The 22,245-nt window shown below is 41.4% G+C and overlaps 4 non-coding genes across 4 annotated transcripts; 1 reads left to right on the top strand and 3 right to left on the bottom strand.

The window, feature by feature from the left end:
* Positions 1–618: 618 nt before the first annotated feature.
* On the bottom strand, positions 619–721 carry LOC149189170 (U6 spliceosomal RNA). The gene has a single exon (XR_016256627.1). It is a non-coding gene; the product is annotated as a U6 spliceosomal RNA (small nuclear RNA).
* Positions 722–1,106: 385 nt separating this feature from the next.
* On the top strand, positions 1,107–1,178 carry TRNAG-UCC (transfer RNA glycine (anticodon UCC)). Its single transcript has one exon. It is a non-coding gene; the product is annotated as a tRNA-Gly (tRNA).
* A 267-nt stretch (positions 1,179–1,445) lies between these two features.
* On the bottom strand, positions 1,446–1,518 carry TRNAE-CUC (transfer RNA glutamic acid (anticodon CUC)). Its single transcript has one exon. It is a non-coding gene; the product is annotated as a tRNA-Glu (tRNA).
* A 252-nt stretch (positions 1,519–1,770) lies between these two features.
* Positions 1,771–1,842, bottom strand: TRNAQ-CUG (transfer RNA glutamine (anticodon CUG)). Its single transcript has one exon. It is a non-coding gene; the product is annotated as a tRNA-Gln (tRNA).
* Between the last annotated feature and the right edge of the window lie 20,403 nt (positions 1,843–22,245).

A 22,245-nucleotide genomic window follows, 5' to 3' on the forward strand; every position in this document is an offset into this window, starting at 1 on the left:
ATAGTTCCTTGCGATGAGCCAAGTAGTGGTCAAAATGGACAGCGCATGCATATGAAAGATGGACATTAATGAAGTTGATTAATGAATATTAAAAAATGGCACCAATTAACTCGATGAATGAATCTTAAAAAGCGTCATTAATTAATAAAACACCATAGCGCATTTCCGTTATCATAATTCCTTGCAATGAGCCAAGGGGTGGTGAATGGCATGAAATTCCATGCATATGAAAAATGGGCATTAATTAAAGTGACTAGTGAATATTAAAAAGGTGGTATCAATTTTCACTGGATATTAAAAGGCTGTGATTAATTAGTAAATAAAACACGATAATAAAAAGAAAGTGGGTTAATGAATATTAAAAAGCTGTGATTAATTAATAAATAAAAGACGATAATAAAAAACGCTGTGATTAATAAAAATAAAGAAAAGCTGTGATTAATTAATAAATAAAAGAAAAACGATAATAAATAAAGAAACGCTGTGATTAATTAATAAATAAAAGAAGAACAAAAAGCTGTGATTAATTAATAAATAAAAGAGAAACGATAATAAATAAAAAAATAAAAGCTGTGATTAATTAATAAATAAATAAAAGAAGAACAATAATAAATAATAAAAAATTTGGACCATTTCTCGATTTGTGCGTGTCATCCTTGCGCAGGGGCCATGCTAATCTTCTCTGTATCGTTCCAATTTTATCGGATGTCTCCGAAGAGACACTAGAGACTGCACTCTACTTCATTATCCAATGTCTAAATGTATTTCGCGTTACGCATGTGGGAATAAATTGCAACGTTCTGTATGTACGTGTCACCAATAACAAGAAGCCGATGCCGATGATGTTTGTGTCTAACTCCCAATCAATAATATTATTCATTCATTGGTTTGCGTGAGATTTGGGGTTTGAATCTCAGTGGGAATTTAGTATTATCATCAACTATGCGCTCTCACATTTACATTTTGTGGTTTGCAAGACGGTTACCATAATTGTTACAGCGAGAGCGTTTGCGGTCCAACGGTTACGGTTAGGGTTAGAGTAATAGCCTGCTAGCTTCCTTCCTTCCTTGTGCGGAAGGTGAGCAGGCGCAGGTGTTTGCCGCAAAGCGTTTGTAGTCCAACGGTTAGGATAATTGCCTTCCAAGCAATAGACCCGGGTTCGACTCCCGGCAGACGCATCGTCAGGTCCTTGACCTATTTTTAGATTTGTATTAGATTGGATTCCAATACAAATACATACATACATTTAAATCCCAGAAGATCTCCGCTCCGCGATGTTACAATGGAAAAAGTAAAATCCGATTCCAGCTGTGTCCTCCCTCATACATACAAAAACAGTTTTGAAACCCCGTTGCCGCGATGAAAAAAGAACAATCCCATTCCAGCTCTGTCCTCCCTCATACAAAAACAAAAACATTAACATTTTTAAAACCCGCAATGTAAAATTCCGTTGCCGGGACTCGAACCCGGGTCTCTCGGGTGAGAGCCGAGTATCCTAACCAGCTAGACTACAACGGAGCTGTGATCGCTTTGTGCATGGACGTTTCTGTGAAACCCAGAGCCACATCCATCACTCACTCTACTCTAATAATAGGTTGCCTCAATCTACCAAAAAGGAGAAGTATGGACTTATTTTATTTCATCATCCCACCGCACCGCACCGCACCGCATTAAAAGAAAAACAAACACAAAGTGCTCAAATCTTATTTCGCACCGCATTAAAAAAAAGAAAAAGAAAAACACAACCATTGGTTGTGAAACAGAGCAACGAGGTTCCACCGAGATTTGAACTCGGGTTACTGGATTCAGAGTCCAATGTCCTCACCACTAGACCATGGAACCACATGAAATGCCAAGCATAAATTATCCCAACAATTCCCATACGAATTTTGCAATGAACAGAAATTGATATTGATGGCACCACTACTTCTCAGATTCACAAGTGTGTTTTGGCCACACATCTTACAAACTTAATTATTCCTATTCATGTGTCGCAAATTTTGAAAATCGTGTGGAACTAACCGTTGTAAAAATCCCAAATGCGCTTCTGTCCAACGAGTGCCTCTCTCTCATATTAAGGTTTGGAACCTTCACCCAATAATAATGGTAATCGTAATCGTGCACACTAAATAACATAACCCAATATTATCGCAAAATTTTGCCATTCGGCTTAGATTTCCATTTCGTTCATCAAAAATATACACACAAAAAAGGCTTTTTCCTCACTTCTATCTTTCCCATCTGATGTACGGTTTGCTCTCGTGCTTTTATCTTTCCTTGTCACCTTGTTGATGGCCCTTTTACCAATAACTCCCATTTTCATGGAGTGCCTCTTTGAAGATGGTCTTCGTCAACAAAGCTCATGGATATCTTAAATAAGGTCACGCACCTAGACCTTGACTTTTCACTTCACTCAACTTCTTCTCAACTATCAAACAATTAATCATGTAACTCAAATGCGATTATATATATATATATATATATATATATATATATAATGTACTATGTGAACCATAGGAAACATAAATTCTTCTCTTAATGTGTTTTCTTACTAAATAATGTACATGTCATTTACACAATGATTAATGAATGAAAATCTTTGAATTCAAAGGGGAGTAGTTTGTTCATACCCAAAATTGGCTACTTCTTAGTGCTACTCATTTATACGGCCTAATCAAATTGCACCCTTCAATAAGACTCTCAACATTAGATCCAAATATTCCTTTGCTTCTTCTCACTATAAGCACATATGAACCAAATTTAGAATACGACCAATGAACATGAAAGCCCCTCGTCTCACTTCAAATAATATAAACTACTCTTATTTTCTCCCTTAATAATGATTAATATATCTAAAAACCATACATGTCGGTTGTATAACGAAATTTAGACAATGAACTATAGAAAACACTAGCAATATTCCATTTACGTGTAAAAAAACAAAAGATATTTTACATTTTACACTTATGTGGTTTGCTTTTGTAGATAGAGAGTTTGGATTTTCTACAGTGGTATTCGAAAGTTGTCGACTTTTCAATATATTTTATGAAGAGAGTACTTGAGGCCTACCGTTTCAATACATAGTTCAACAAGAGTGTATCTAGGAATGCAAGAATAAAGAAAAGGTCTACTTAAAGGTATGATCAACAATAGGAGATGGTAAACCTTTAACAACCCCTAACTTGAAGCCTTGTATAGAACTAGGCTTTATTAGGGCACTAAATTTCCTAGGCTTGATGACGTAATCTCTAATGAGGCACTTTTCACCATGAAATATGCTATATTTCAAGTGGTTGAGGTCAATCATGTTGGAAAATGTAACTAGTTTCGGTCTTCATAATTGTCAATGTACTCAAATCATTATGTATATCTTATGTTTACTAAAAACTGATTTAGATTAGGTTTATAATAATATACATTTGTGTGTTAGAAGATTAGGTTTATAATAAGATACATTGGTGTGTTAGAACAAACCCATTGCAATGGTTACAATTTAAACATCACTTTTTGTCTTTAGTCTATGTTTTTTCCTCCACATACGAAAGCAATTATTTTGTTCGATGGGATTATTTAGGCTAAAATTGTGTTACATAAGTTTATTAGGTAAACATACTTTATTGAGTCTTATCTATGTATTTTAGTTGTAAATATATTGGGATATATTTCACGGATGTGGAAACCTAGTTCCAACACCCTCCCCTACTACCTCGGGTGATACCTCAGTCTGCACTCTACAAGTTGTTGCTGAAAGGGCCGGTAGTTGCGGGATTTGTTTGGCTAAATAACTCTTCTGAACCTGGGTTAGGCCCATATAAACCAACAAATGGTTCCATTGTTGGGACTGGGATCTACCTAAGGGATGTTTGACATTGGAACACTGGAACCCCACAAAGAAAGAGCTTGAATATTGGCTAGATCAGAAGCTTCACAAGTTTGTGGTTCAGGAAAACAGAAACCCACGAATATCGGAGGAAGGGTGGTTGGATTGTTACATATACACAGATATCCACGAAATATTCTTCATAACATTCTTGATAGAGTTGTACGAGTGGATCATGAGGTTAGCTGATAATGTGGGAAGGTGCAGACTAGATCAACCTATTGTGTGGACTCCAGAATTGGTGCGCAAGCTAGAAGCATCCGTAGATAAAATCGCATGCGCAGTAGATCATTGGTTGGAGCGGGTAATAGGAGGGTTTATTACTAAGTTCTTGATAGACACAACCGTGAGCTATAGTGAAGCAGAAAGGCGCTTTCTCCAAGGACTCCGGGGTAAGTATATTAAATCGTTGAACACTTGTATGAAGATGTTGTTGTGTGAAAAACAAATTATGCGCATTTATTAATGTCTAGCATAACGCGGAGTGGAAGAGGCTACCGAGGAACCGAAGGATTAGAGAACAATCCACTAATTTCTATTTTGCGAGAGAGTGAGGAGGAGCTCGCGAGGTTCTCTCTAAGAAGTGCGTCCCGGTTGATTATGTAGCGCTTTCCACTAATACCACCTCAATCTATGCCATCACCTATTTCTCCGACGTCAAATCCATCTTCACCCATGCCATCTTCACCACTCCACCTCCACCTTTGCCACCACCGAAGGTTGGGATGGCGAGCGCAGTCAAGTTGCTGGTATTTAAGGGTGCAGGAAATGAGGAACCAGTTTAGTTCTGGCTTGTGGTAAAGGCTGTATGGGAAGCCCAAGGCATAACGGATGATAACATAAAAAAGGCTACACTAGTTAGCACACTGCAGGACCGCGCGTTGACGTGGTGTATAAAGTACTCAAGCGATCATCCGAATGCGGGAATAATGGCGATCTAGGACACCTTGGATAAATAATTTGGTTGACCAAAATCAGAGACACAGTCGGTCATTGGGTTCAAAGATATAGCGATGCTACGGGGTGAAAACCCGTGGGATTTGGATAAGAGATTAAAGAGTACAATCCACGAGGCTAACATGACATTTGCGGATGCGCAGCACTGCGCGTGGTTTGTGGCGTCCTTGACACCACATCTAGGGATGGCGCTATCACAACAAAATATCTCAACCCAAGCCGAAGCATTAGAAACCGCGATGAGATTGCATGAAACCCCAATACAGGATCCAGGGTTGGGATTTCAGTAGATCCATGCACAACTACAAAACCTGAGCTTAGAGATGCAAAGTTTGAAGCAAGAAAGGGTGACCCAATCGGAGGCACATACAGAGGTAGGATGCATTAAATGAAAAAGTCAAGCGCACGACAAAGACCATTGCCTCGTCTTTACGAACTATCTGGCAGGGGTGGCCCGATGCCATTAAAATTAGAGGTACAAGTAGGACCAAGTGCGGCACTTGCGCTTTGGTGTGCGATTTTTCAAGTGGGTGAAAAACATGCAATGGATAACTGCCACCTATTGCAGAAGTATACCCAGACCCTGCAACAGTTGTACTACAAATTTTGTCAATCAGTGGGTCACGATGAGTGAACGTGTCGAAGTTATGAATTAATGATGGAAAGGACCCCAGCCTACCGAGTGCAGACTGAAGTGCGAGGTTTTGACCTAGCCGTAGGGCCACGCGGAGGATTTCAAGGATGTGGCCAAGGAAGAGGAATGGGGCCCGGGCAGGGCCGCGGACAACTGATCTATTATAATTGTGGAGGGCCAGGACACTATGCTCGCGACTACACTAACCCGACCAGGATCTCTTGTCCATATTGTGAGCAGTTTGATCATGAAATGGTAGATTGTCCAACGTTAATTGCCCAGATGCATGAGAAGGGAGTGTTACAGCCCACCCCAACTCAAAATGTCCAAATGATGAGATCGGAACCACGCGAAGCGGACCTTAGTAAAAAAATGGTATTAAGGAGTGGCATAACCACACGAGGCGATGCGCGGAAAGAGCTTGCAGAAGATGTGAAGGGGCACAACGCCCCTACAAAGGAACCTGACTCTGAGATGGAACAAGGGAAGAGGATGCCTAAGGAAGCTCAGAAGAGCTTCATGGAAATCTATACTCCAGGTAGGAGGGACCAAATTGAGCCAGGACTGGATCCCTCCATGATTACTACCTTTTTAGAAACTTGCATGAAGCTATTGCATGACAGTAAAGCTGTTAAAGGAATACAAGAGCTTATCACTAAGTGCGCCAGGTCAGGTGAGCTGCGTGTAGTCCGGAAACTAGGAAGACATTCTTTGTGCATCGGACAAGAGATGAGAATGACAGTGCAAATTGGCAAATACGAGATGGACCAGGTCATTCTGGACTTAGGCTTGGATGCGAACGTGTTACCTAAGCAAACATGGGAACGCATGGGTAAGCCCACACTGCAGTGGTCCCCGATTCAACTAAGGATGGCCAACCAACAAAAGATCTTACCGATGGGCCAATTGCAAGGGGTGATAGTGGACATTGAAGGCGTAAGTACGCAGACTGACTTCGAGGTAATAGAAATTTTTGATGACAGTAATCCTTACCCTGCATTGCTCGGAATCGATTGGGCCACAGACATGAACAGGGTCACCAATTTAAAAAGACAAAAGATGACATTTGAAAAGAAGTCACTGCGGGTAATAGTTCCATTGGACCCAACTGAAGGACAGTGCTACACCAAACCGATGCGCGACAAGGAGAGTGATGATGAGTTGGACTGCATCTATCAGATAACATCGCAAGACCAGGATCAGGTGAATCCCACGGATGATGGAAGAATCTCATGGGAGCACGATAGCTCCTGCACATTAGATTTAGATGAGGAGACTGAGCGATGGCAGATTCGATTGCAGGAAGTTACAACAATTAACTGTAATATGATGATTATATCATTGCGATGCGTGACCATGGAAGAAAGACAACGACCAACAGATAACGACGCCACAAAAGAGGGGTAGTTTATCAGCCTTGGCACCTTAGTCGTAGCCTAGGAGTAGCCTGGTGTGTTGGAAGAAGCACTGCATGCACCCAGATGGAGTGCAGAGAAGCTGAGATGTAGGAGGGGGTTCCGGGTATGGATTGGAGGATGTGTGCGGTAGCCATGTTGGAGCAGGGTAGTCATCCATCAACAACGAAGGGTATGGTTGTACATTGCATGACCATCAACCCAACTGAATCTGCATGGAACAAGAGCTCGCTGGGCTAGGAAGGGAACTCTCTCCACGATCGGACGAACCATTACCTCTACAGTCCATCCTGCCTACGAAAACCTGCGCGAAGGAATCCAGCAGCTATGGGCAGCCATTCGGCATGGCAAAATACAACTTTGTAAGTTAGAAGAAATGGGGGCCAGACTTCGAGAGAAAAGTGCAAGGCTGGATGAAGAAATTTATAAACTACAATTAGAAGTCACCCACATAGGCTATGCGAAAGAGCTAGTGAAGGGACCAGACATGGCTGGCTCTCCTACACTATTAGGACAACCCGCGACCCTGCTAGCATGGTTGCGCCTACACCATAGGGCACACAGAAACACAGACCGCGATACGCCATCAGACTTAAAGGAATGTGAATGGTGCTCGCAGCTCGGGCTAGTAGGGAAGAGGAAGGCTCGCACGACGAGTGTGACCACCCGACTATCTGTAGAAGGCCCAGTCCTAGTGCTCCATGCAGTTGGAAGAGGGTGTGGGACTATGAAACAGGCTGCAGAAAAGCTGCACAAGGACGGTCAACTACACAGGATGCACACATGCATCAGGGGCTACGTTGCAGTAAGGAGGGAATGGAAAGCGACCGTTGCAAGTGTTGTTCATGATAAGATGTACCATTTAAGACATGGACGAGCAGATGATGGGCAATTAAGGGATAAGGATAACCACCAAATTTGCATTAATGAGCCACGAGGGGGGCAAACAACCAATTTCAAATTTGAAATCATATATATCAAGCAAGCAAAGGGGCATACCACAAAGTTTCATATTGTGAAGAATTGGCCACCCTGGGTTCCGGCCGAAAGGAGCAAGATGAATGACAAAGTATTGAAGGAAAGCCCGTGGTTTCAGGCACTGCCAAAGGAATACCGAGAGTCATTCCTTAGGCCAATAAACTCTACCACAAAGAGTCCACAGAATCCCACACCGTAGGTAGCCAAACTCCCTAAATCACCCCAACACCGCGGACCAAGAAGGACCCCCTGATTCCAGAATCAGTAAGGAGGTCGCCACGACATCTGCACTTTTGTCACACGAAATAAGTCAATCTCGCGGACAAGATAGACCTTCCTAGAATCTAAAGAAGACCTAATGACAAGCAAACCAACTAGACACTATCTTTCTCTAAATATGCTTTGATAAACAATAGCAAACAAGTGTTTTTAGGGCCTACCTTAGGTCCAACGCAAGCTTGTGGATGCCCTCGCTCCTTTGATCCAAATGAGCTCCTTTTCACGAATCTGCAAACACAAACAAGGTAAACAAATTAAATAGCACCTGAAAAGCCAATTGCATAAAACATATTTAACATGAAAGTCAAGGAGTCCATGAAACAAATAACATAAGATACTTGTTGAGAAAAATGAGTTTGATTGTATTAATTCAAAAGAAGAAGAACTTTACAACCTTTGCCTTGATGCTGTACAAGCTCCTCCCAGGGTCCAGCAAGAAGTCTCCTTTACTTTGACAAGTTTCACTCACTCCCCAATGAAGCCAAAAAGATGTGTGATCTCTCCTCTTAAGCTTAACTAGGAAGTCTTGATTTCACCAGCATTTACCCTAAAAAATGTTCAGCTTCTAACCTCTCCAGCAACCAGCCCAATGCCTGTATTTATAGTGCAATGGAGGGAGGTTACTAGGTCCTCCTTCAAAGGGATAAAGCCCTCCTTCAAAGGGATAGCTCCTCTCATCAAGGGATTAGCTCCTTCTCTTTTGGGATGCATGAACCACCTCAGAGTGAACAATCCACGTCAAAATTCCCTCTAGAAACCTATAGAATTAACCCAAAGTGAGTTTTTTAAGATAAAACTTGCGCCTTTTGACTTTCACAGGGGTCCGTACCTACACCGTTAGGGACAAAGCGGGCAGGTCCACAGTTTTTGTACACAGAAGGTGCGGGACCGCAAGTGACCATGAGAGAAAGTGCGGAACCAGAGTTACATTGATTTTTAATTTCTTTCTCTCATTTCAAAAGCTTGATTGGAAGAGCTGAGGTCTGAGACTTGCTTAGGAGGACAGTACAAGTGATGATAGACCCATACTGACTGCAAATAATCATGGTGACGATATTTTTGTGTAATAGATTGCCCCCTAAAGTGCGAAGTCTATAGTAGATGAGGATTTCTTATCATTTAGGAAGAGTGAAGTACTTTATCATTTCGAGGATCATCTTGTGGAGAGCCCGGTTGGAACCTGTAAAAACATTCAATGCAAGATATATATATGAGATCATATCATCGCTGAGGTAGGCATTCCCATACTCAGATTAAAACTGACTAGAAAACTAACTACTGCTCTGATACAGGAATGATCTTGTAAAACATCACAAGTATAGACTCATGTGGACACAGTATGGACGTAGCCATCTGTTTATGAATAGTCCATTATATAATGAATACAAAATTCCTCGCAGCCTGGATTGTGGAAACTAGATCCAGGGTCTTCATTTCTATTTCCCAAAACAGTACGATTCTATCCATGCGAATGAATGTGTTGATGTCGAACATGGTAGAAACCACTTGATTACCAGTCGATGATGTAAATTGTTAACAAGTGTGAGAGAAACCACCAGTGATGTCAATGGCTCTCAAAGTACCCAGTACAATCCATGAGATGTGAATAAATGTGTTGATGTCGAACATGTCATGGAATCCTTTGATCGAAAGTCAATGATGTAAACTGTCGTCAAAGGCGAGAAACCTTCCTTTGAGGCATGCAGACTTCAAGGTACTGACGATTCCTAGATCATCTTTCTAGATAATGAGCTGATGTCGATAGAAAGCGATCCGTCGTAGGCAAGCCCACAACACGAAATCATAGATCAAGTTGAAGAAATTTAGATGCAAGGAATGTCTCAGGGATGGTCAAGATGGATGAAAGATATTTTACAGATGAATGGCTTATTGGCAGTGACCTCTTGAACACATAACGACACGGCAGATGGTTTGGTGACAATTGACCCAAAGTTAATACCCAGAAACCGGCTGAAGACTTTCAATGTGGTTTGATCAACTATTAGGCAAAGGATTTCCCAACCCAGGTGAATAAAAGTGTCGTGTTCAAGAGAGGTTACAAAGTATGAAACAGATTCATTTTTCTCTCTTTTCCCCCACCATTTCTGGCAAGTACCTCTTTATTTTTGACAAGCTTGAGGAGGATAACATTTGCCTGATTATAAGCTCATCCTTCGGATGAGTCAAACTTAGTTTAAATTCGAACCCTAAGAAGGAGTGGTTTGTTCCTGTTTGTAATTGAACAGGTCCTTTACTGTGAAATTTTAACGAGTCCAGTATAGGAGAAACTCGGCGTTTTTCAATTTTAGAGAGTCTGAAAAAACTTTAGAAGACTCCGGGGTTGACCTTTTTCGTAAATTTATGTCTCCCAAGCCCGAAAAAGTATAAAATAATACTTGAGAGAACCGCTTGATCTTTTACGACCAAGGAGTACTTTTCATCATTAGTGCCCTTGACCCGAAAAATTAAAAAAAGCGATCAATGACACGTCATTTTATGACCGATATCGAATTTGAAATGACAAAAATCCGGCAATCTTTTCATGTTTTTATGGTCGGAAAAGAGCTGTAAGTGGACCGTCTTTTAATTCCGTTTTAACGAGTTTAAAAGAAACACTTGACAATCTTTACATGTTTTAGGAGTCAGAAAAGAGCTTAAAGATGACTCTACATGTTTTTCCGTTGAAAATGATAGATTTCGCCTGAATAATCCTTTATTCTGCAAAAAAACACAAACATTACTCATACCTGTTTAAAATGGATAAAAATGTCGCAAAATACCTTTTCAAAGTGAAACATAAACAAATTTGCAATTTATTTACTTAAAAAACTTATAAAAAGGGCTTTTGTCAATTCATTTTTACCGTTTGAGTTTGGGTGAGAAAATAGTGCTTTTGCTCAGAAAACTTCCCGTGAAGATTACGGAAAATCCAACCGTCGGAATCGAACGCCGTCTTCTCCAGGTAATCCACATCATCCCACTCTTCATTTTTAACCGTTTAATTTTTGTTTTCGTCATTTATTTCATTTTTGGGAGGGTTTTTAGGCACAAAACCCGCGCGCGGGGGCTCGCAGGTTTACCATTGCGGGCCCACGGACCTCGACTTTTTCTCCATTGGGAAAAGGCTCGGGGTCCACACCTTCCGTGTAGACAAAGAGCGGTCCCACGCACTGTGTCTAACCTGGAGGGTGCGGTCCCTGCCGCAAGGGTTTTTAACCCAAAAATTCTCAAAAATGGACCACACAAAATATTTTCTAGCATTTTAATTTGTCTTTATACTTGATGCAGAGAGTACATCATGCTAGATTGGCGTGAACGAGAGCATGAGGACGTGGATGCTGCCGCATGGAATCATCAGCCTTCACTTGATGCTTTGAGGGCGTGCGGCTTGTATAAATTCTGGGCCATTCATGGCATGAGGGCTCAGGTGGATTTCTTACAGTGGCTGGTTGACAGATGGAGCATACAAGACCAGTGCTTTTTCATCGGTGGCCACCAGCTCGAAATCGAGCTGGCGGACATATATTTCTTGACTGGTTTGCCTAAGAGAGGCGAAGACTTGACTCTGCACGGGACTAGGCCAGGTGGCCAGTCTGTCGATAGCCTCCGGCTAGAGTACTGCAACAGCCAGGCTAGAGACAAAGGGATAGACATAAAGACGATATCCCGTCCTGAGCTCATGGTGATTGCATTCATTGTCACCAGACTTTGCGGAGCTACAGCATTACATATTGCCACCGGATCCCAGATGCGTATGGCAGTTGATTGCTTTCGAGGCACCATCTTCAATTGGTGCGATGCCGTGTTGGCCAATGTGAAAGGCCAACTTACCAGGGCCAAGAACGAACGACTAAAGACCTTTGGTTATGGCGCTTTAGTCGTGAGTTTTGGTCTGGAGAGGGTTCCTATGCTGATCCCACAGCACCTTACTGTTGGAGCTAGGCTTCCTCGAGAGCCCAAACTGATGCGATGGGTCGCAGTCATGGCCCGTCACCCGAACGGGAGGACAGAGGTTGCTCGATTCAAACCTGAGTATTTCCAATGGCTGGAAAACCAGGTCTTTTCTATTCAGGACTTCCCTTACGCTGGGATAGATTTTCGTGGTGACCCAGACATGGTTCTTCCACCAGGAGAGCAGTGGGATGACTCAGGTAAAATCCTTTTCAACATTTTTCCTATTTTAAATTTTTGTTATTTTTTTCATCGTCTCAAAACTGATAGTAAAAATTTCAAATGCAGATGTGGGTCCACAACGACCAGCCACTCTCCGGCCTTACGAGAGGAGGCAACCAGTTGCACCCGCGCCAGCCCCACAGGATGAATCAGCAGAGGTTTTGGCCGAGTTGGAGGGTCATCTCGAGCGCTTAACAAGAGATATTCTTGAGACCACTATAGACAACATTCCTCGTCGACTTCAGCGCTATCTGATTGGGGTCCTGGGACCTTTTAGGAAGTTCCTTTGCAAGGTGGCCCGTGCAGTAGTTTCTTATAGAGATCATCACCAGTGATAGGATGATCGCCTATTGTGGGCACATATGACATTTTTGTTTTTTGTACTTATCATTTTTGCCGATCATAAGGTGTTTTTCAACCTATGATCGAGGACGATGTATTTTTTGACACACTCCTATATATATATATATCACTATTACCGGCTTATCTTGTAAATCATATTATGGAATGGTTTTAAATTTACATGTATGATTATTGCAAATGTCTATTTAACATTCGAGAAGCAATTGCATCTACTAATGTATTTAAAGACCTTGGAATATGCTGATATTCAATATAATCAAATTCACGTTCCAAGAGACGCACTCTCAAAAATAATCTTAATAACACTGGATTTCTAATGGCATACACTCTATTAAGTTGTAATACAACGAGTTCAGAATCTAACCTCACTATCAAACTCCGAATCCCAAATGAAATAGATTCAGATAATAACTCAATCACTGCACTATACTTGGCAATGTTATTCATTGTTTGACCGAGGCTTACCCCATGCATAGATACTAACTCGTCAGAGGGCGAATAGATAACCCAAGCTGCGGAAGAGATGTTCCGTGTATTACGACAAGCACCATTAGCGAAAACAATGTATGTTTGGAGAGGCATCGACATCTGCAATATCAAGAGTAAAACCAAGATAAGCAGGAATAATGATGAAAAACACTCTCTAAGCTAAGCACACTGTTTAAACTAAAACACACCAGCTAGAAAGAAAAAACTATCCTAACTAAAAATTTCCATACCCATTCTTTTAAGCATAATACCTCTTCAAGTAAAGGCCATTTCTGGGTTTACCCAAAGAGTCCCCGTCAAAGTCTACCAATTCATAAGCCCCTTTGGCTAGCTTTCGCTTGACAATATAGGGACCATGCCACATAGGAACGAATTTTCCAGCGCCTAATTTATCATTAGCTTGATCATAAACTAAGACTAGATCTCCTTTCGAAAAATTTCGAGGGGTCACATTTCGATCATACTGAGATTTCATTTGTTTTGCGTGAGTCTTGATCACCAATGCAGCATCACGTCGATTCTCATCAAATTGAGCCAAGTATAACAAACGCTTTTCCTCTTCAGAAGTGGCTGGAAGTAACTCGATGGCCATTTGCAGTGCCGGGATTTTGCATTCAATGGGTAACACAGCTTCCAAACCATAAACTAGTTGGAAAGGAGTGAACCCTGTTGATGTTTTTACTGAAGTTCGGTACGCCCAAAGCCTTGAAAATAGCATGTTGTGCCAATTCGACCGATGAATCCCAATGATTCGTCGGATCATGATAATTAAAACTTTGTTGATGGATTCAACCAGACCATTCGCTTGTGGATAATAAGGGGTTGAACTATCGTGACGTAAACCAAGCTGGCCTGTAAGTTCGGTCATCATAACGTTTCGAAAATGGCGCCCATGATCAGTGATTATCACTTGCGGGACACCAAACCTAGCAATTATATGATTGAACACAAAAATTGCAGCTGTCTTGCTGTCTGCCTCAAATGTAGGCATCACCTTGGCCCACTTAGTAAAATAATCTACCGCAAGGATGATATACGCATGCCCCCCGGCTGAGTGAGGGTTACATGTAATAAAATCGATACCCCATTTGGCAAAAGGACCAACGACAATTATAGGGTGGAGAGGAGCAGGTGGAGCGCGCATCTTTCGATAAAAAATTTGGCAGTCGTGGCATTTTCGGACCGCCATAATACAATCTTTAAATAAAGACGACCATAAGTAGCCAGCGCACAATATCTTTTGGGCTGTGGCAAACCCAGACATATGACTGCCACATGCTCCAGAGTGACAATCATTTAGAACCCTTTCAGCTTCCTCGTGAGTTAAGCAATGTCGAAAAACAGAGTCTGCCCCACGGCGATAAAGAGTATCTCCAATAATCCTGAATTGTTGGGACTGGAAACGAATCTTTCGACGTTCTGACCGTGAAATTTCTGGCCGAAAGGATTGGGTTTGTAGATAAACGATGATATTCCCATACCACGGATCTAAAGTGCTGATTAGAAACAAGGATTCATCCGCAATGGGCTCCTCAGCCACAGTTTTCGTATCAGCACGCGGGAAGTCACACATCAACTCCGCAAAAACTAAATATTTCTTAGACTTGGATTTCTCGAATTCCAAGTCGAACTCCTGCAGGATAATGATCCATTTAGAGTACTTTCCCCCTAGCAATTGCTTGGTCAAAATGTAGATCATAGGGTTGCAATCCAAAATTACCGTAGTTTTGCGTAGTAGAATGTAGTGACGAAAATGTTGGACAGCTTGAACGGCTGCCAATGCCAATTTCTCCACATGTGAGTATTTTAGCTCAGTTGGATATAAAGTTCGACTAAGGTAGTATATCACATGTTCAGTTCCTGATTCATCTTCCTGAACTAATACCATTCCAATGGTGGAATGAGAGGCGGCGAGATACAAGAAGTAATCCTGGTTGTAGTTGGGAGGATGCAACAACGGTGCATGGGTCAACGCGTGTTTGAGTGCATCAAAAGATTTCTGAGCTATCTTATCCCAATAGAATGGAGTATTCTGCTTCAACAACCGGGTAAAACCCTTTGTAACCTCGGTGTAGTTCGGAATGAATCGTCGTAAAAAGTTTGCTTTCCCCTGCAAACTTTGGAGTTGGTGAAGACTCGAAGGAGGAGGCAATTTGATGATAGCTTCGACCTTCGAGGGATCAATGCGAATGCCGGCTTTTGAAACTATAAACCCCAGAAATCGACCCGTTTCTATACAGAAGACACATTTGTGTGGGTTCAAACGAATACGATAATGCCTACACCTTAGGGATAATTTTAGGGGCGAATGTTCGCCCTTTGGCGAAATTAAGGGGTTTTAAATTTTTAGTGGGAGAATATTTTGTATCATAGTACATTTTTACAAATCACCTCAAATAGCCCACCTTATTTTAAGGGAGAGGGTAAAAAAGGTAAATTTAGCCCTTGAAATTAGGACTTACAACCTTCCATTCGCCCATTTTCAAGAATAGGTTTTATTTAAGTGAATCCATTTGCCCATTTTCAAGAATAGGTTTTATTTAAGTGAATCCTATGGGCCAAATACCATATTTATAGAAGAGGTATGGTAAATTAATAAAAATATAAATAAATGAGAGGTATGGTAAATAAATAAAACATTTTTTATATTTACTCCATAAGTCACCTTATATACATGTAACGGTGTAAACAAATAAAAATATAAGTAAAGTGGAGGTATGGTAAATAAATAAAACGTCTTTTTATACTTACTCAAATGGTATGGTAAATAAATAAAAGTATAAATAAACTAGACGTATCGTAAATAAATAAAACCTCTTTTTATATTTAGTCCATAACCCTCATTCTATTTATGAAGGCTCAAGAAAGAGGTTTTATTTAAGTGAATCCTATGGGCCAAATACCATATTTGTAAAAGAGGTATGGTAAATTAATAAAAATATAAATAAACGAGAGGTATGGTAAACAAATAAAACATTTTTTTATATTTACTCCATAAGTCACCTTATATTTACGAACACTCAAAAAATGGGTTATATTTAGGTGAAACCTATGGCCAAAATACTATGGGACAAATACCATGGACTAGATTGTTATTAATACCATGCAAAAAACCATTATTAACCCTAATATTAGAATTAATAAAAATAAAAATGGCACATGGTATTGACCCATGGTATTCACCAAAATGGCACAGGGTATTGACCCATGGTATTCACCTGGAATGTAGCCTATTTAAATGGGGGAATTAAACCAGCATGTAGCCTTGCTAAGATTCACTAGGACTTTACAAAGTTTTATTATTTAGTGAAAGACTCGACAAGATCTTACAAGATTTTATAATTGAGTAAAATATTCGCCATGCCTGGTGAGAGATTCGCCAAAAAATTATATATACATATTATATTATTGATAAAATCGCCTTCCATTTTTCCTATATACCATGGAGATTCGCCCATTTATTATATTTATAAATTTAGTACACCTCATAAAGATTGCTCGTAAATGGACGAGGTGATCAGCTCGATGTAATGAATGAGCAGGCAAATCATCGAGATACAGTTGCACAATGTGCTTGATGTCATGAAACACATAAGACATCGCCTTTTGAAAAGTTGCTCCAGCATTCTTAAGCCCAAAAGGTAATTTGCAATAAGCAAATGTCCCCCATGGACAAATGAACGCCGTTTTTGGTTGATCGGCAGGTAGAATGTTGATTTGATTGTATCCGGAAAAACCGTCCATAAAGGAGAATATTTCGCTGCTGGCACAATCATCAATGATTTGATCGATATAGGGAGTTGGGCAATTGTCCTTTGGACAGGCTCGATTAATGTCCCTATAGTCGATACATATTCTTATTGTTCCCTACTTTTTGTTAACCAGAACAATATTCGATACCCAATCCGTTAACGGGATCAGATAAATGAAACCTGCTTTCAATAATTTTTCAACTTTTGCTTTAATTGCAACAGCTTTTCGTGGGTGAATTTGACGCAAACGTTGCCGGACGAGTTTAGCGTCCGGGTAAGTGTTGATTTCATGAACAACAATCGCGGGATCAATTCCTAGCATTTCCTCATAGGACCAGGCAAACACGTTGCAGAATTCTTGAAATAGGGCCTTATATAGTTGAATTTTGTCATCTGTACATGAGGCACCTATATGAATGTTCTCAACAATTCCGGGCTTAACCGAAATGTCAATAGGAATAGTTCGAGAGATGTTTCCCAAATTTAACTATGAATCGGGATGTTTCATTGTATTCTGAGGTTCCTTGACATATTCAGTTATAAAAATTGATGAGAAATCATTTTCAAAACGATCAATCTAGGGTAAAAACGAAGATCTGTGATGGAGATCTTCCCATGGTAAATCATCTACACATAGGATTTCGCGAATTTGCTCGTCAGAGTGAACAAGTTCAGAAAACGTAGTTAAATCCGAGGATGATGTGAAAAGTGATTCCTCACGGACCACATTCATTAAGTCATTTTCGGTTGAAAATGGGTCGGCAAACGACTGCACGGCTTCATAGGCAAGTTCATATGGACTCAAAGGCATGGCATTACCAAATGAGTCTATCTCAGATTCAGAAGGAATGATCCAAGGATCATCATAAACAATGGTGTCTGATGTAATCATATGAATGGTTGCAAATGAAGACGATGCGTTGATCGGAGGAAAAGGAAAAGTTCCCAGTAAACCGACATCTTTAACTAGTCCTGCTCCAACATCCTTATATGGGATAGTCGTTTTACCGACATGCTGAATACTCTCCGAAGAGGCTGGGTTGGATGAAAAGTAAGCCAGCTGGTCTATTGTTACGATCTTTCCATTATGTGGAAACTTTATTACTCGAAAGACCGATGAAACGACCGCTGTCATAGCGTAAGACCAACTTCGACCTAAGAGAAGGTTGTAATCTAGAGGGGCATCAACCTCCTCCACATCTAGACTAACGGTTTTTCCTTCAACCCCTATAGGCAAATCCTGTAGAATGACAAAAGGATGAAACCCACGGCCATCAAAGGCCTTTATAATCGTCGAGGATTGATTTAGCGAAGGAGAACCAAGCGATCTCCAACACTGTATCGACATAATACACGTTGAGGCTCCCTCATCAATTACAGTCCGATGAATAGGCCTGTTTTTTACTATCACTGGAATCTGGAAAGCCATTTGATGAGGCAAACACGGTGTACTATTTTCTAGATCGAAGATTATTAGGTTCGGGTCCTGAAAATCAACAGCTCCTATAGCCGACAAAAGTAATTTACGTTGTGCTAGGCATGATTGCAGCACTTCCAAAGCCGACATTGCTGAGGGTGAAACAGCTAAATCCTCAACAATGTTATAATTCTGAGCCGCTGTTGCATGTGGATTGAAAGATGACTTTCGAAGTATACCCTTGGCATGCAGTTTGATTACCAAGTATGGATTAGGTTTCTCGATCTGTAGTGGATCGGAACCGGGAGCTGAGGTTGATGGATTAGAATGAGAAGATTCTGCTTCTTTACCATCAACAGGACTTTTACTACCATAATCTTGCGATCGAGTCGCAATCCTAACATGGGACATCATCAGAATGGGTTCTTCATTGGCATTTGAGGATGAACCTATCATCTTACTATCTTGAGCCGGAAAAGGATCCTTCAAAACAACAGGAGTTTGGGAACCCTTGACAATCTTCGCAACCTCTCCACGATGAGGGCAGTCTCTTGTAAAATGTTCATCGTCACAAATGAGACAAGGATAACAAGGTTTGTGCTTTTCATCATTGGATTCCGCCTTTTCAGGTTTCTCCTTTGAACTTTTGTCCGTTTTATTCTTCTTCTTTCCTTTCTTCTTCCCACCGGATTTTGATTTGGCTGTAGATGACTCTACAACGTGAATATCGGCGGAAATATCTGCAGAAGAATCTCCTGTTGGGGAGTCAGGCAAGGTTATGATATGGGAAGAATTCTTGGAAGACTTCTTCTTACTTTTAGTGTTAACCGTACCAATCATACCATCGGCGGCATGAGATCCCAAAGGAGCTGCAGCGATTTGATTTTACTTGGGAAGATCGGGGATTTTTTCGTGTAACGTACCTGACTGAGTATAGACCAAGTCAAGGTACTGTGCTTGAGCAATTACTTGCTCCTCAGTAACAACTCCGGCTTTAGCAACTTCTTCAGTGATCTTTGGCAACAAAGATTTTACAAACCACTCAGCCAAGATTTGATCCGGAATAAATACCTTCACTAAACGTCATCGACGTCTCCACTCATGTATATGATCTGAAATGTAAGTGGATGTCGATTGTTTTAACGAAGTTAACAGTTACGTGATATTGTCATATCGGACTGGCAACTGAAAATGAGTTAAAAACAAGGTAGCTAACTGACTAAAATTATAAAAAGTGCCTCGCGGTAGCTCAATGTACCACTTGGCCGTGAGACCAATTAGAGTGCGCTGGAAAAGTATAAGACGGATTGAATCATCTGTGATGGAGTTAGACGCACACCAAAGGTGGTAAGTCATCACATGGTTCGACGGGTCCTCTCCTGATTTACCTTCGAACTTGGGAATGTCACTGGGCAACTTATTCGGCATTGGCGACCAAAACGGAAGATAATTAATGGGATCGTTCGTTAGGCGCGACAAGTCAGGTAAGTCCAAAGTTGCGATAAACGGTAACTGCCGATTAGGATCCCTAAAACTCTGGGTCATGAGACCAGCTCTAGGAGGAGGATATCCAGGATAACTAGGAATAGGAATCACGTTTGGGATATTGTATCCTCCCGGAAAACCAGGATTAACCGGACCGTACTGGGGTTGTTGAGGTTGTTGATAAGTGTACCCAGGGTACGGTTGATACTGATAAATTGGCTGCTGCACAACATAACCGAATTGGTACTGTCCCTGGTACGGTTGATAGGTGAATTGTGGTTGACTTGTGACAACCGTACTTAAACCAGGTTGTCCTACAGGCATTTGAACCGAAGTTTGAATCGTAGATCCAGACGGTGGTAAAGATGTCTAAGGAGTAGATACAGGAACAGTAGAAACCAGAGCTGTCGATACTCCAGAAGTAGGTGGGGTAGGTTGAACAGATGTTGAGGCAGTTGTAGCAGTCGTTTGAGGTGGAGTATGAGGTGTACTAGGCCCAGGCTAAGAAACTACCAAAGGTACAGAAGTTTGAATGTTAGACTGGACTGGTTGTTGGGGTGAACCAGAAACTAAGGGTTGTCCAGTTTGAGATGACAACTGTACACTTGGCTGCAACACCTGTTGGGTTTGCGATGGATCCCACACTATATTCATTCCGGGGTACTGACCCATAACAGGTTGAGAATACTGAGGACCATAACCGGGTTGAGGGTAGGATTGATAATTGAAAGGTACATTTCCCGTTCCTTGAACATACGTTTGACCTTGGGGTGGTTGGAAACCTTGGTTCGAGTATTGACCTTGGGGTTGATACCCTTGAGGCAGATACTGATACTGGGGTTGACCTTGAGGTATAAATTGATACTGGGGTTGACCTTGGGGTACATATTGAGTCTGGGGTTGACCTTGAGGAACGTACTGTCCCATAGGTATGTACTGTCCTTGAGGTTGCCCCCCAGGCGTTAATTGAGGCTACCCCCCAGGCGGTAACTGGCCACCTTGAGGTTGAGGATTGGGAATAGAACCTGACATCATAAGAATGTCTTCTACGCTCAACGGCTTAGTACCATTGTTTCCAGTTAATAACCCTTGCTCAATGGGTTGAGGAGATGCTCCCGAAAAAGTACCAAAAAGTGACTGATACCCGGAGGGAACAGAAGGACCACCATACAAAAAAGATTCGGGTGATTGAGTAAACATGGATGACTGCCCTGCCATATTGACGGGAGTATAAAAACCTCTAGGTGTTGGGTGATAAGGAGCACGAGGTGGTGAAAAACTTAACCCTGAGTTTTCTAGAAATTTAGTCAAAGAAAGATACCAAGAACTACTCCTAGGTGGACTGTAAAAAATTGATTCACGCTCCCTTAGTTCAATAACAGGTTGATTTTCAGGGATAGGGATGCCTACTTCTTCTTCCGGAGCAAGTTCTTCAATAGCAATAAGTCCAGAAGGAAGATCTTGGGTGATTACTCTTTCTACCCTAGGTGAACCAGGACCACTAGAAGTTGGAGAAACAAACCCCAATGTCGGAGTAGCAGCAAATTCACTTTCAAGCTTGGATATTTCAGGTTCTTCACCTATATCACTAGCAGATGAAAAGCTACCAGCAATTTCGGAGACAGACACTGACTGTGGATTATACTCTGCTACTAACGGTTGAAAATCAGGATGTACTATCAAAGAAGATTCTCCTTCCTCAGGTGACCCAACTCTACTGTCTCTAGGAGTTACGAGGACTTTCAAGCCTTCAAGCTGGCTTGGTACTTCCTTAGGAGGTTGGCCCCGAAGTCTACAAGACCTCCTCAATAACTTAGCCACGTTTACTAACTCAGGAGACTGGCCCCGAAGTCTACGAGACTGCCTTGGTAATTCAGCCACAGTTAAAGACTTTTAACTACTTCACACACAAGCAAAGTAAAATCTCAATGAAAAGAACCTAAAGTCTCTAAAGAACCAAACAAATTTGAATCACACGCCTAAAGAATCTAGGAGATCAAACACACACAAACATTAACTTTCCGTACCGAAAACACTAGTTGGTGATGAAATCCAATGTCGCAGAGTTCAATACAGAAATGGCGGTTGGAACAGTTACCCCGGCAAAATGCTTAATGAATAGACTGGCACAAGTTCCTCCACTTAACCGTCTTGAGTGAAGAGAACCCCCCAGAAAATCCAAGTGAGTCTAGCCGACGTCTGCTCCAGGTACAGTGGGATCTTCCCACCACTGTCACCTCAGGAAGAGTCCTAAAGAATATGGCCACTAAGGTTACCAACTGAGACAAATACACCTGGGGGAACAGTCTACGATCCGATACGCACACAAGGGCAGAGTAGCAAGCTCAATCCCCTTGAAGGATCCTTGACATAATCCAAGGTTTACCAACAAGTGACCCCATGCTCCTCGACAATGGTTAATC

Source organism: Pinus tabuliformis, chromosome 3_1 (genome assembly GCF_031772625.1).
Source record: "Pinus tabuliformis cultivar Carrire ecotype Pingquan chromosome 3_1, CPIR1, whole genome shotgun sequence".
NCBI classification, from domain to species: Eukaryota; Viridiplantae; Streptophyta; class Pinopsida; order Pinales; family Pinaceae; genus Pinus; species Pinus tabuliformis.